Genomic DNA, 12239 nt, shown 5'->3' on the forward strand with positions numbered 1-12239 from the left:
ATAAGAGGAGTGATAGTGGACATCCTTGTTTCACCCCTGATGTTATTGGAAATGCTTCTAGCTTATTCCCATTACATATAATACTTGCTGATGGTTTTAAATAGATGCTTCCTATTACTTTAAGGAAGGCTCCATTTATTCCTATACTTTCAAGTGTTTTTAATAGGAATGGTTATTGTATTTTGTCAAAAGCCTTTTCTGCATCTATTGAGATAATAATGTGGTTTTGCTAGTTTTATTGTTGATATGATCAATTATACTGATGCTTTTCCTAATATTAAACCATCCTTGAATTCCTGGAATAAATCCTACCTGATCAAAGTGTATTATTCTTGTGATAAGTTGCTGTAGTCTTTTTGCTAATGTTTTATTTAAAATTTTTGTATCTATATTGATGAGGGAAATTGGTCTATAATTTTCTTTCTCTGTTTTATAAAAAGAATTTGGTAGGACTCCTTCACTAATTTTCCCAAATAGTTTGTAGAGTATTGGAATCAATTGTTCTTTAAATGTTTAATAGAATTCACTTAGTAAATCCATCTGGCCTTGGAGATTATTTCCTAGGGAGTTCACTGATGACTCATTCAATTTCTTTTTCTGAGATGGGGTTATTTAAGTAATTTACTTCCTCTTTGGTTAATCTGAGCAATTTATATTTTTGTAAATATTCATCCATTTTACTAAGATTGTCAAATTTATGTGCATACAATTGGGCAAAATAATTCATAATTATTGTTTTAATTTCCTCTTCATTGGAGGTAGATTAACCCTTTTTATTTTTGATACTAATAATTTGGTTTCTTCTTTCTTTTTTTATCATATTGACTAAGGGTGTATCATTTTTTGTTGTTTTTTTTTTTCATAAAACCAGCTCTTAGCTTTATTTATTAATTAAATAGTTTTCTTAATTTCAATTTTATTAATCTCTCGGTTTTCAGTGTTTCTAATTTAGTATTTAATTGGGGATTTTCAATTTGTTCTTTTTCTAGCTTTTTCAGTTGCATGTCCAATTAATTGCCCTTCCTTTTCTCTAATTTATTCATGTATGCACTTGGGGATATAAAGCTTCCCCTAAGAACTGCCTTTACTGCATCCCACAAATTTTGGTATGTTTTCTCATTATTGTCATTCTCTTGAATGAAGTTATTGATTGGTTCTATGAATTCTTGTTTGACCCACTCATTCTTTAGGATTAAATTATTTAGTTTCCAATTAGTTGTTAGTCTTTCTTTCCACGGTCCTTTATTGCATATGATTTTTATTGCATCATGATCTGAGAATAATGCATTTAATGTTTCTGTTTTTCTGCACTGAATTGTGAGGTTTTTATGTCCTAGTACATGGTCAATTTTTGTGTATGTGCCATGTACCACTGAGAAGAAGGCATATTCCTTTTTATCCCCATTCAGTTTTCTCCAGAGATCTATCATCCCTACCCTCTCTAAAATTCTATTCACCTCCTTAACTTCTTTCTTGTTTAATTTGAGGTTGGATTTATCAAGTTCAGAGAGGGGGAGATTAAGGTCCCCCACTAGTATAGTTTTGCTATCCATTTCTTCCACTAATTCCCTTACCTTCTCCTCTAGGAATTTGGATGCTATACCACTTGGTGCATATATGTTAAGTAAAGATATTGCTTCATTCTCAATGATGCCTTTTAGCAGGATATAGTTTCCTTCCTTATCTCTTTTAATTAGATAATTTTTTGCTTTATCTGAGATAAGAATTGCTACCCCTGCTTTTCTTTTTACTATAGCTGAGGCATGATATATTTTACTTCAGCCTTTTACCTTTACCCTGTGTGTATCCCTCTGTTCCATATGTGTTTCTTGTAAACAGCATATTGTAGGATTATGGTTTTTAATACATTCTGTTATCTGCCTCTGTTTTGTGAGAGAGTTCATTCCATTCACATTCACAGTTATGATTACTATCTGTTTCTTTCCTTCCATCTGATTCCCTCCCCTATTTATGCTTATATTTTTCTCCCCTTCTCCCTTTCCCTCCTTAAGAGTTTTCCTTTTGACCACTGCCTCCCTCAGTATTCCCTTCTTATTAGCCCCCCTTACTTTTCTTCCCCTTCCCCCTTACTTCTTCCCTCCCTTCTAACCACCTCCCTTTGGTAGCCCTTCCCCCCTCCTACTGCCTGTAGTATATTTTTATACTTAATGTAGTATGCTATTTCTTCTTCACACCAAGAGTGACAGGAACAAAACTAATGCAAAGCTCCTCTCCCTCCCCTCTTTCCCTCTATTATGATATGTTTTGTGTCTCTTCTCCATAGACCTATCCTTAACTGGTTGTGTTATTCCCTCCTTGCACCAGAACCGATGAGGGAAAGGCTCATATAATACTCATCTCCTTCCCTTCTTTCCCTCTGCTATATTGTTTTTATACTTCTTTGAGTGATGTAATTTACCTTTTTCCACTTCATTCTTTCCTCTTCTTCCATTCCAGTCCCTTTGTAGCCCTTAATAAGGTTTTTTAATTGTCATTTTGTGTAATTTATACTCATACCCTCTACTTTCCTATAAACAGTTTGCTCTTATTAAATAATAGGGTGTATGTGTGTGTGTGTGTTTTCCTTGTTTACCTTTGTATGTCTCTCTTGAGTCTCGTAATTGGAGGATGAATTTTCCACTGAGCTCTGGCTTTTTCATCAGGAAGGTCTGGAATTCTGTTATATCATTGAATGACCATCTCCTTTCCTGGAAGAATATGTCCAGTTTTGCTGAGTAGCTGATCCTTGGCTGTAACCCAAGTTCTTTTGCCTTGAAAAAAATTGTATTCCACACCCTCTGATCTTTCAGTGTAGAGGCTGCCAGGTCCTGTGTGATCCTCACTGTGGTTCCTTGATATTTGAATTATTTCTTGCTGGCTGCTTGAAGTATTTTCTCCTTTACCTGGTAGTTCTGGAGTTTGGTCACAACATTTTGAGGATTTTTCAATTTGTGATCTCTTTCAGGAGGAGTCTGGTGGATTCTCTCAATTTCTATTTTATCCTCAGATTCTAGAATCTCAGGGCAGTTTTCCTTGATGAGCTTTTGGAAGATGTTGTCCAGGCTCATTTTTTTCATCATGATTTTCTTGTAGGCCTATGATTCTCAGATTATCTCTCCTGTATCTCTTTTCCAGGTCAGTAATTTTTCCATTGAGATATTTTATCTCTTTTTCTAATTTTTCATTTGTGATGTTTTGTTTGACTAATTCTTGGTTCCTCATAGAGTTCTTTGCTTCAATTTGGTTGATTCTAGTTTTTAGCAAATTATTTTCTTTGGTTAGTTTTTGGAGCTCCTTTTCCATATCACACATTTTTCTTTTTAAGGAGCTGTTTTCTTCATTGTAATGTTTTCATAATTTTGCAATTTTGATTATAAAAGAATTTTTCATTTTATCTTCTGTCTCTCATTTGGTTTTCAAAGTTCCTTTTGAGCTCATCTAGGAATGCTTTCTGTGCTTGAGACCAGTTCGCTGTTGAGGCTTCAGCTGTGGGTGTGAAGTCAACACTGTCTCCCTCTGAATTTGGTTCTTCCCTCTCATGATAGTGGACTCCAGAGTCTTTGTCTTTGCAGTATGTTTTTTACCCATTTTGAGGCAGGGTTGTACCTCTTCCTCTAGGGCTTCCAAGCCTTTACTGTTTGAGGTTTTGCCCTGGGGCAATAATTACTATGTTCTTAGGGTCAGAGGGGGGGATTGGAGCAGCCAGGGTTCACTCTGCCATCCTGGTCCCTGGAGGTCCAGATAGGGGCTTTTTAAATTTCTAGGCTGTGGATTGGCAGTCCCAGGAGTAGTTACTGCCCCTACCAGGGGCCCTGCATTTGATTCTTATCCTGCTCCATCCAGTCCCAGCCCTTTGTTGATAGGCCTGGCAATAGCCCTTGTGGTTGGTGGGACAACTTGCCACCACGTTGATCAGGCCTCATCCTGACCTGCCTCTCTCTCTTTGCTCCATGGGGTCCCAGCCTGAATCTTCCTCTTCTTCTTCCTCCTTTTCCTTCTTCTCTACCTCCTGTTCCTCTTCCTCCTCCTTCTCATACTCCTCTTTCTCCTCTTCCTTCTTATCTTCCTCCTTCTTTTTATGCTTCTTTCTCAGTAAAAGAGGTCACTCTTTGTCTCATTTGCTAGGTAACTTGCCTTAATCACTGAATGGGTGTTGCCTCAGACAAACTGAGAACTGCAAAAAACCTTAGCTTAAAAAGGCCACTGTATCTGGAATCATCTCTAGTCATCCTGATCTATATCTCAACACTGGACCCTGATGGCTCTGGAGAAGAAGGTGAGGCTAGTGATTCTGAACAAGTCCAGATCACTTGCCCGTTCTACAATCAGTTCCTCATGTCATGGTTCTGTTTCAGAATGAAGGACAAACAACAACCAGTGATTACTGAGAGCTTCTCCACTTGGGACTCAATTACCAGCTCTAGTTGGGCAACACACTGCCTTCCCTTGACTTCCCTTGCCTTCCATTACCTTCCATTGTCTTCTCCTCTTTCCTTTCCCTTCCCTTCTCTTCCCTTCTCTGTGTACATCTCTGTGACTAAACAACTGAACACTGGTATTTTCAGTGAAATGTTATAAAATCTTTAGCAATCCAACCCCCTAAGCTATAGATGATGCAACAGGAAATTTCCATTCTGATCTTCAATGACCACTCCAGAAGTTATTAGGTTGAAATTGGTGGTTCTCCATAAAACCAATAACAGTCTTTTGACCATCTATAATTTTAGTATAAACAAAATAGAAGTCATTGGAATAATGATCTTTCACATAGACCCTTAATGAACTGTCACAGGATTCCCTCCATGACTTCAGAACTCTATCTATGTACTCAGATTGGGAGTCATTTGCTTCTTTCCATAAATAATCAAATTTAAAAGAAACTTTATTTCTTGGATCTAAGAAATTGCCACTACCCAGGTCACCATGTTCTGTACTTAAGACCTGATCATCATATGCTTCTATTTTCACTGGAGTGAACTGATCCATGTTATACTGGGTGAATGCATGAGCTGCCCTTTTCCTGAGAAGATTTTCATTTTTTAGTAGTAACCAGACATCATTAAACACTTCATTAAATTATCCTGGCAGAGCAAGAGTGATGAACTTGGCAGCTTCTCCTCATCCTCTACCTGATCATCAAAGTTGGCTATCTTGGGCTGCTCTGTGGAAGACATTTTCACAGTGAAGGGGAAGAGAGGAACAAGGAATCTGCTTAACTAAGAGGAAGAAAGAGAAAAAGGAAATGACTAGATAAAAGCAGGAAAGTAAAACAGTTTCTGTTGTTTGTCCTTCATTTTCAGAGAACCAATGACTTCATGATGTTGAGAAAATACATTCAGGAACCAGAAACAAAAGACAAAAGCTCACATGGCACAGCAACATATCTACCTAACTGCTCTATTAAAAAACATTAGGGGGTGGCTAGGTAGCACAGTGAGTAAGAGCACCAGCCCCAGAATCGGGAGGACCCAGGATCTGTTCTAACCTCAGATAATTAACACCAACACACACACACACACACACACACACACACACACACACACAAAACTGGCCATGTAACCTTGGGCAAGTTACTTAACCCCAATTTCTTTAAAAAAAAATTTAGAAGAGAAGCAGATCATATGCTTCTCAGCTGAGTCAGAGTTGTATTATTGACCAATCTATAGAGACAAATACACAATATAAATTATAATAACTTTGATTGTATGAAATTAAAAAACATCTGCACATCAAAATTAAAGCAACAAAGACCAGAGGGGGAAAAAGCTCAGTACCACAAAATAAGTCTTTGGTGTCTGTAATGGTAAGAGAATTTGAAGATCTTCTCTGCCCCTTCACTCGGAAAAGCTTGCTTAATGGAGGCTTCTTTTTCAGGAAGGTCCACACCTTTTATTACTTTGAAATCAGGCAGTGGGTCAAGAAAGCTGTGATGTCCCCTGACCCTGGAGAAGGGTATGTATTTTGTTTATATTTTCTCTGAAGTTCAGACTTTTTCCCTGAACTAAATGAATGATATATATGTTTGATTCAAGTAAGATTGTTGACCACTTTTGAGTTGCTTTCAACTCAAACATAAGAAAAGCAGATCAAAGAACTTACACTTGCAGCCAAAGGATGGTCAAAAGATATGAACAAAGGGCTCTCAAATGATGAATTGTGAAGTATTCATGAGGATATGAAAGAATGCTTCAAATTAATAATAAGAAAAATGAAAATTAAAACAATCCTAAGGTTTTACCACACATACTACACATTGACAAAGATGACCAAAAAATGGCAATGTTGGGGATCTTATGGGAAGATCGATACAAAAATACATTGTTGCCGGAGCTAAGAATTTGTAGGCAAATATAGTGATGAAAATATTCATACTTCTTAAATCAGAGATTCTACCACTGGAACTTATAACCCAAGGAAACCACTAATAAAAAAAAAGTCTCCATATACACCAAAATATTTATGACAACATTTTTCATAATGGTAAAGAATTGGAGACAAAGTAGATGCCCATTGATTGTTGGAATGGTAAACAAATACTGCTACCTAATGGAAGGAATGATTACTGAGGACAAGAAATAATGCCATGAATATAGAAATATGTGGAAAGATCCATATGAACTGATTTGTATTAAAGGAAGCAAAGCCAAGAAAATGATATGCATAATTTCTGCAGCATGCAAATGGGAAGAACAATCTCACATATACACAAAGGTCAAAATTCAATGTAACACAATGATCAAGTTAAAGCATGGCTCTCTAATGAATAGATCAAAGGGCACACTGCAAACCTATCCCTTCATGGAGGTGGCAAGTCCACAGTTGTACCACACTGCATATATTTTCAGATGTTTTCAATGTATTAGTTAGTTCTGCTAATTTTTTCTTTTCTTTTTCTATCATCAAAAATATTATTTGTAATATGAGATGGCTATGTGGGATGGGTAGGAAGAAGGACAGTGGAGATAACTATGATGATTTTAAAAAATGCAGGAGACATAAATAAAAATTTATTTAAAAAAAAATTTCCTTCCATACCTTATACTACTATTCCTCTCCTTACATTTAATATCTTTTCAGTAAGAATTCTGAGTTTGTTTGTCCCATTTAATTGTCCCTTTTGAACTTTTTTTCATGTTTATGCAAATTACTCAAAAGCATTTTGGTGAAGTGGAGAGAATATTGAACCAAGAGTCAAAAGACTTTTGTTCTCCTCCCAGCATTACCAGTAACTATCTATATGACCTTGGGCAAGTCCTAAAATCTCCTGAGAATTCTATTCCTTATATGTAAAATGAAAGGGGTTGGACAAGATATTTTCTCAGAATGGAATCAGCGCTAAAATATGGTGATGGGCCTATGCATCAAAACCGCTGCCATATCAAGGAACCACCAGCTAGAAGTGAAATATAAAAAGATGTGTAAATCATAAACTTTAGAATTAGACATTTAAATTATTAAGGGATCATAACAGATATGATCTAAAACTGTAGAGATATGGCTGTGCACAGTAAAATAAAACTTTTTCATTTTCTTAATTGGCAATTTTTAATAAATGAGACATTAATACTAAATCAAGATTCCCCCCCACACACATATCTTACAGTTTTGTTTTTGTTTTTTAAGACCACACAAATACCATCCCTCAAATATTCCTAGAAAAGTTGAGGACCTTGTCACTCCCTTTTTACTAATGTATGAAATGAGTCTCACAGCAGATGGTTCTCTGATACCATTTAGAATTACAGGTCAAACTTTTTAAAATTCAGTTTTTTTGGAAAGCATAATATATTTTTACTTTATTTCATTGTTGCAGACCTCTAATTTAATTTAAAATTTTAGCTCATGCATCACTAGTAATTTTTTTAAAGGTTCCATAATTTTCATTTTTTTAATGAACTAGTGGAATAAGACTTTATTAATTAAAAGATCTTCACTTTGAGAAAGTTGAGTTTGCTTCCCTTTTCTTAGATTTTTCTTATTATTTTAGTTATAGCAAAACTTTGCCTATTTTTTATTTTAGTCTTACCCATTATTTATCTATCACTGAAAGTCTAAATCTCTGACTCCATTACTTGCTGCTATCATAATGTGCATATTTCATAAGCAGAAATAAGTTGATTATGAAATATCCTTTTCATTTTTCTTTGTGACTTTCCAAGCTGCAATTATTGATTTGGAACTCTTTGGAATTTAAAAACAAACAGAAAAAAACCTGTACATGCTTTACTAGTATAGCTGTTCTGATACAGGGCGTTTGGGGAATATTCTATTCAGAAAAAAAGTACATTGTGAAGTAATTGTTTTAGGGGTAGAACATAGCTTGGAAATCATTTAGTTCACAAAAAGATTAAGCAATTGACCTAGGAACTCAAACTAGTTAGTGGAAGAAGGAGGATTCAAACCCAAGGCCTCAGATTCCAAATCCCACATCCTTCCCAAATCTATGTTACATGCCATTTGCAAAGAGAATCTCTATACTAGAGTGCATTTTATGAATTTCTTTCTCTCTCTTTCTCAAAGTTCCATGGTAAAACATTAGAACCTATACTTGTACCTAGAGTAATACATGTAATAATGTACTGAGTTATATAACTTGTAAATTATTAATAAGGTTACATTCCAATATGAAATGAAAAGTTTTTTTTTAAGCAAAAACCATTCTTGTAAAACATTGTATCGTGATGAGGAAAACCCACTTAAATATTCATTATCTTATTATACTCACATACATTTGAAGGGGAACAAAAAACTATTTCTACTCAGAATGGGCCTAGTGGTTATGTAAATAACTTGAGTTTCCCCCCTGTACCTTACATCTTAAGCCTATTCACCATTGGCTAATATAAATCATTGATAATAAGAACATTGTGTGTACTTTATGGATTACATAGGATTTTCTACTTCTTAAAGCAGGGAAATTGTCCATTCATTTCCGGGGAGAATAATAATTGTGACATATATCACATGCAGCTGTAATTGTTTTGTCCCATGTGTAAGCCCTATGAAAAGGAGAGTGTTCCTTCAGTGAACAGGTAGCGTCACAGGAATTCACTGCACAGGAAGATTCTGAACAATCACCAACATCTTTGAGAAAGGAGCACACCTCATCACAGAGACGTTATAGTATGTCAGGATGAATAGACTCTACTTATTTTAATTTTCCCCTGAACTTCCTACAACTTATACAGAATTTTCTCTCTCTAACAAGAAGTTTTCCACGTGTTTTTTTCCCATTCATGAATAATGACACCAATACCCTAAAAGACACTTTTTTCTTCAACTCCCAAAATTTTCTCTTTTCACACGTAGTCTGTTTCCAATATGGTGTGTTAGAGCCAGAAAAGGATAAGAAAGGAAGGGTTATAGAGCCTGGCAAAGTTTTTTAATCTATGAAACTAAGGAGAGATTTAAACTGAGAATATTTCTTTTCCTTTCTGAGATTTAGCATAAAATATTTTATGCCTTTTCTGTCTTCCTCAGAAATTATTACCCTTGTCCTTGAAATATGCCTGAAGCAGGACATTCTCATCTTTTGTTTTACATTATTTTTTCACAATCTTCCCCCCCCTTCTATTTTAAATGAGATTAATTTTGACTCCTGTTTTGTTTTGCCTTTTTTTTTTTCAATTTACCCCATCATAGGAATAGATCCTTCAGGCCTTGTTTGGTATTTTTTCAATTTGTATAATCTGCATCGCACACACCCAGACACACGCACACATATGCACATGTAAATATATGAATATCATGAAAAAGCAAAGAATTCTCTGTATTTATTATCTGCTCACTATTAATAGAGAATTATTTTTAGAATACATTTGTGTCTTGCTTTGAATGGTTTTCAATATTTCTGGAGATGATTTGTCACGTGGTAGTCTTTACCAAACTCATGGTGTTTTCTGTTCTGGCAGACAGGGCAATGACATGGTGTTTGAGGGCCCCAATGAACATGAGCAAAATCCAGGTTTATTGAAGGTAGAAAATGATTGTCTGGAAAGTTCATTACATAAAAAATGATTTATATGTTGGGGGTGGCACCAGATCACTGAACAGGTGAGTTTGTTTAAACTCGTTCTTTTCTTATCTGAGAATTTTGGATAGAGCTCTGGACCTGTGGTCAGGAAGACCAAAGATCAAACCTAAGCTCGGATACTCACTAGTTTGTAAATCTTGATAGATCACAGCCTCTTCTGTAGTTTCCTCTCCATTAACGTACAAGTTTTTCATAATTTTTTTTAGTCATGTCTGATTCGCCATGCATCCATTTTTATGATATTTCCTTGGCAGAGATACTAGAATGGTTTGTCATTTCCATCTCCAAGGTTCCCATTTTACATTGAGGAAACTGAGGCATATAGTTTAAATGACATAACCAGGGTCAAACAGTTAGTAAGTGCCTGATGCTGAAATGGAACTTAGGTTCTCCTGAGTCCAGGCTCAGTACTCTGTCCACTGTACCACCTATGTCCCAGGCTGTTTATGAGGATAATTAGGAGATCATATTTGTAAACTGCTTGGCAAATCATACAATGTTATGTAAATGCTAGCTATTCTTATCATCATCATCGTCATCATCATCATTGCATTAAGATGCTATTTACTGCACCACTGAAGGGCATTCCTATACTACATGGTAGTAGTCTATGTACTTTAAAGCTGATCAATCTAGTTCACTGCAGCTCATTCATATATCATTTTTCTTTATCACCTACAATTTTGGGTTTCCTAGATACATCATAATGAGTCATGTTAATAAAATCTGTCAGTAGCAGTCTTCAACAATACTCATGATGTCTTCATCTGTGTCATCCACTAAGAGCATTAAATGCTCAAGGGCTACACGGCAGTTGCTTTCCCTATAGTGAAGAGATCTTAGCTCTATTCAAATAAACTTCAAAAACTATAGGTAGACTAAAAATTGAACTTGCTTTCTTGAAAAGTATTGAATTCCTTCTTATTAGAAATATTTGTATTTGAATGACCATTGTTGAGAATGGGAAAGCAGCAGATTCTTTACTCAGCTTGGACTAGATTTTAATGTCTATTTTCATTTCATCATTCTATGATTGCCAAAATGTATTGTTCCATTCACCTTAATACAATCAACTGATTAATTAAATGCTCATTTAATAAGAAATAAGTACAATGAATGCAGTTCAGTGTGAGAATCTGCTTAATTGGATGAATCCCTTGAAAAAAGCAGAAAACAAAGCTATAATTTTAATTAAAGCCAGGTTCCTATTATTTCCCCAATTATTTCAAAGCTCTAATTGGATATATTGGAATTATAGCAAGAGGAATTTGGATAAAGATAATTTTTCATTTAAGGTGATAAGACTGGTATAATAATTGTCATTTAAAAGAATAAGCTAATTGGTTAAAAATTAATATTTTTCTTCATAGTATTGAAAGGCAACTCTTGGGGCGGCTAGGTGGCACAGTGAGTAAAATGCCAGCCCTGGAGTCAGGAGGACAGGAGTTCAGTTCCGGCCTCAGACACTTAACACCCACACAAAAAAAGCTAGCCATGTAACCTTGGGCAAGTTACTTAACCCCAATTGCCCTCCAAAGGGCAAAAAAAAAAAAAGGCAACTCTTCTTTTCTATTATCTCTGAAGCAAATATGAATCTTTTAACCTTTAAATGACCTTCCTCCTATTTTAGAAATAGAAAACATGGTGAGGGGACATACACCAGTGATGTTTCCAAATATTAGGAGTCAAAGGCTGCTGAAGCATTCATTAATGATCTTATTAATAGTCTATCTTGGTGAGCCATTTATTTATACTAACTGTATTTTAATCTAGTCATGAATTTATTTTTCACTAACAATGATATTTGATTTTTTTGTAACAAATGGATATTATGTTAAGGATTTTTTTGGCCTATGCATACTCACAAATTATTACTTTGTTCGCATATTTGATAAAACCTTTAACTCTAATGTATTTTCTTTCCCTTCATAGCAAGAAATGTAACAAACCCCATTCACCAGAAAAGGGCCAAGCTGATCGACTCTCCAATGATGCTTATATAAAGGCTCTGATAAGGGAAACCTTGAAGAAATATTTAGAGAAAATTTTGGCTGGTGAGAAGAGGTAAAAGAAATATCCTTATGTGTATGTACAGGTATATGTACAGGTGTGTGTGTACATATATACACACATGGGTGTAAATGGACAAAGTACAAATGCCAAGACTCAATACCATGTCTACTCTTTCCAATGTAGGGAGTGAGCT

At 35.3% G+C, this 12239-nt stretch overlaps 1 protein-coding gene and 1 pseudogene across 4 annotated transcripts in view; both read right to left on the reverse strand.

Annotated features, from left to right (window-relative positions):
* Nucleotides 1-12239, reverse strand: part of MYCT1 (MYC target 1) — a 151851-nt gene that overhangs the window by 117250 nt on the left and 22362 nt on the right. The window lies entirely within an intron of this gene.
* Nucleotides 2564-5538, reverse strand: LOC138147347 (F-actin-capping protein subunit alpha-1-like; annotated as a pseudogene).

Source organism: Petaurus breviceps, unplaced genomic scaffold (genome assembly GCF_028583685.1).
Source record: "Petaurus breviceps papuanus isolate PSGF00001 unplaced genomic scaffold, PetGlider_PUasm1.0 90784, whole genome shotgun sequence".
In the NCBI taxonomy this organism is placed as follows: domain Eukaryota; kingdom Metazoa; phylum Chordata; class Mammalia; order Diprotodontia; family Petauridae; genus Petaurus; species Petaurus breviceps.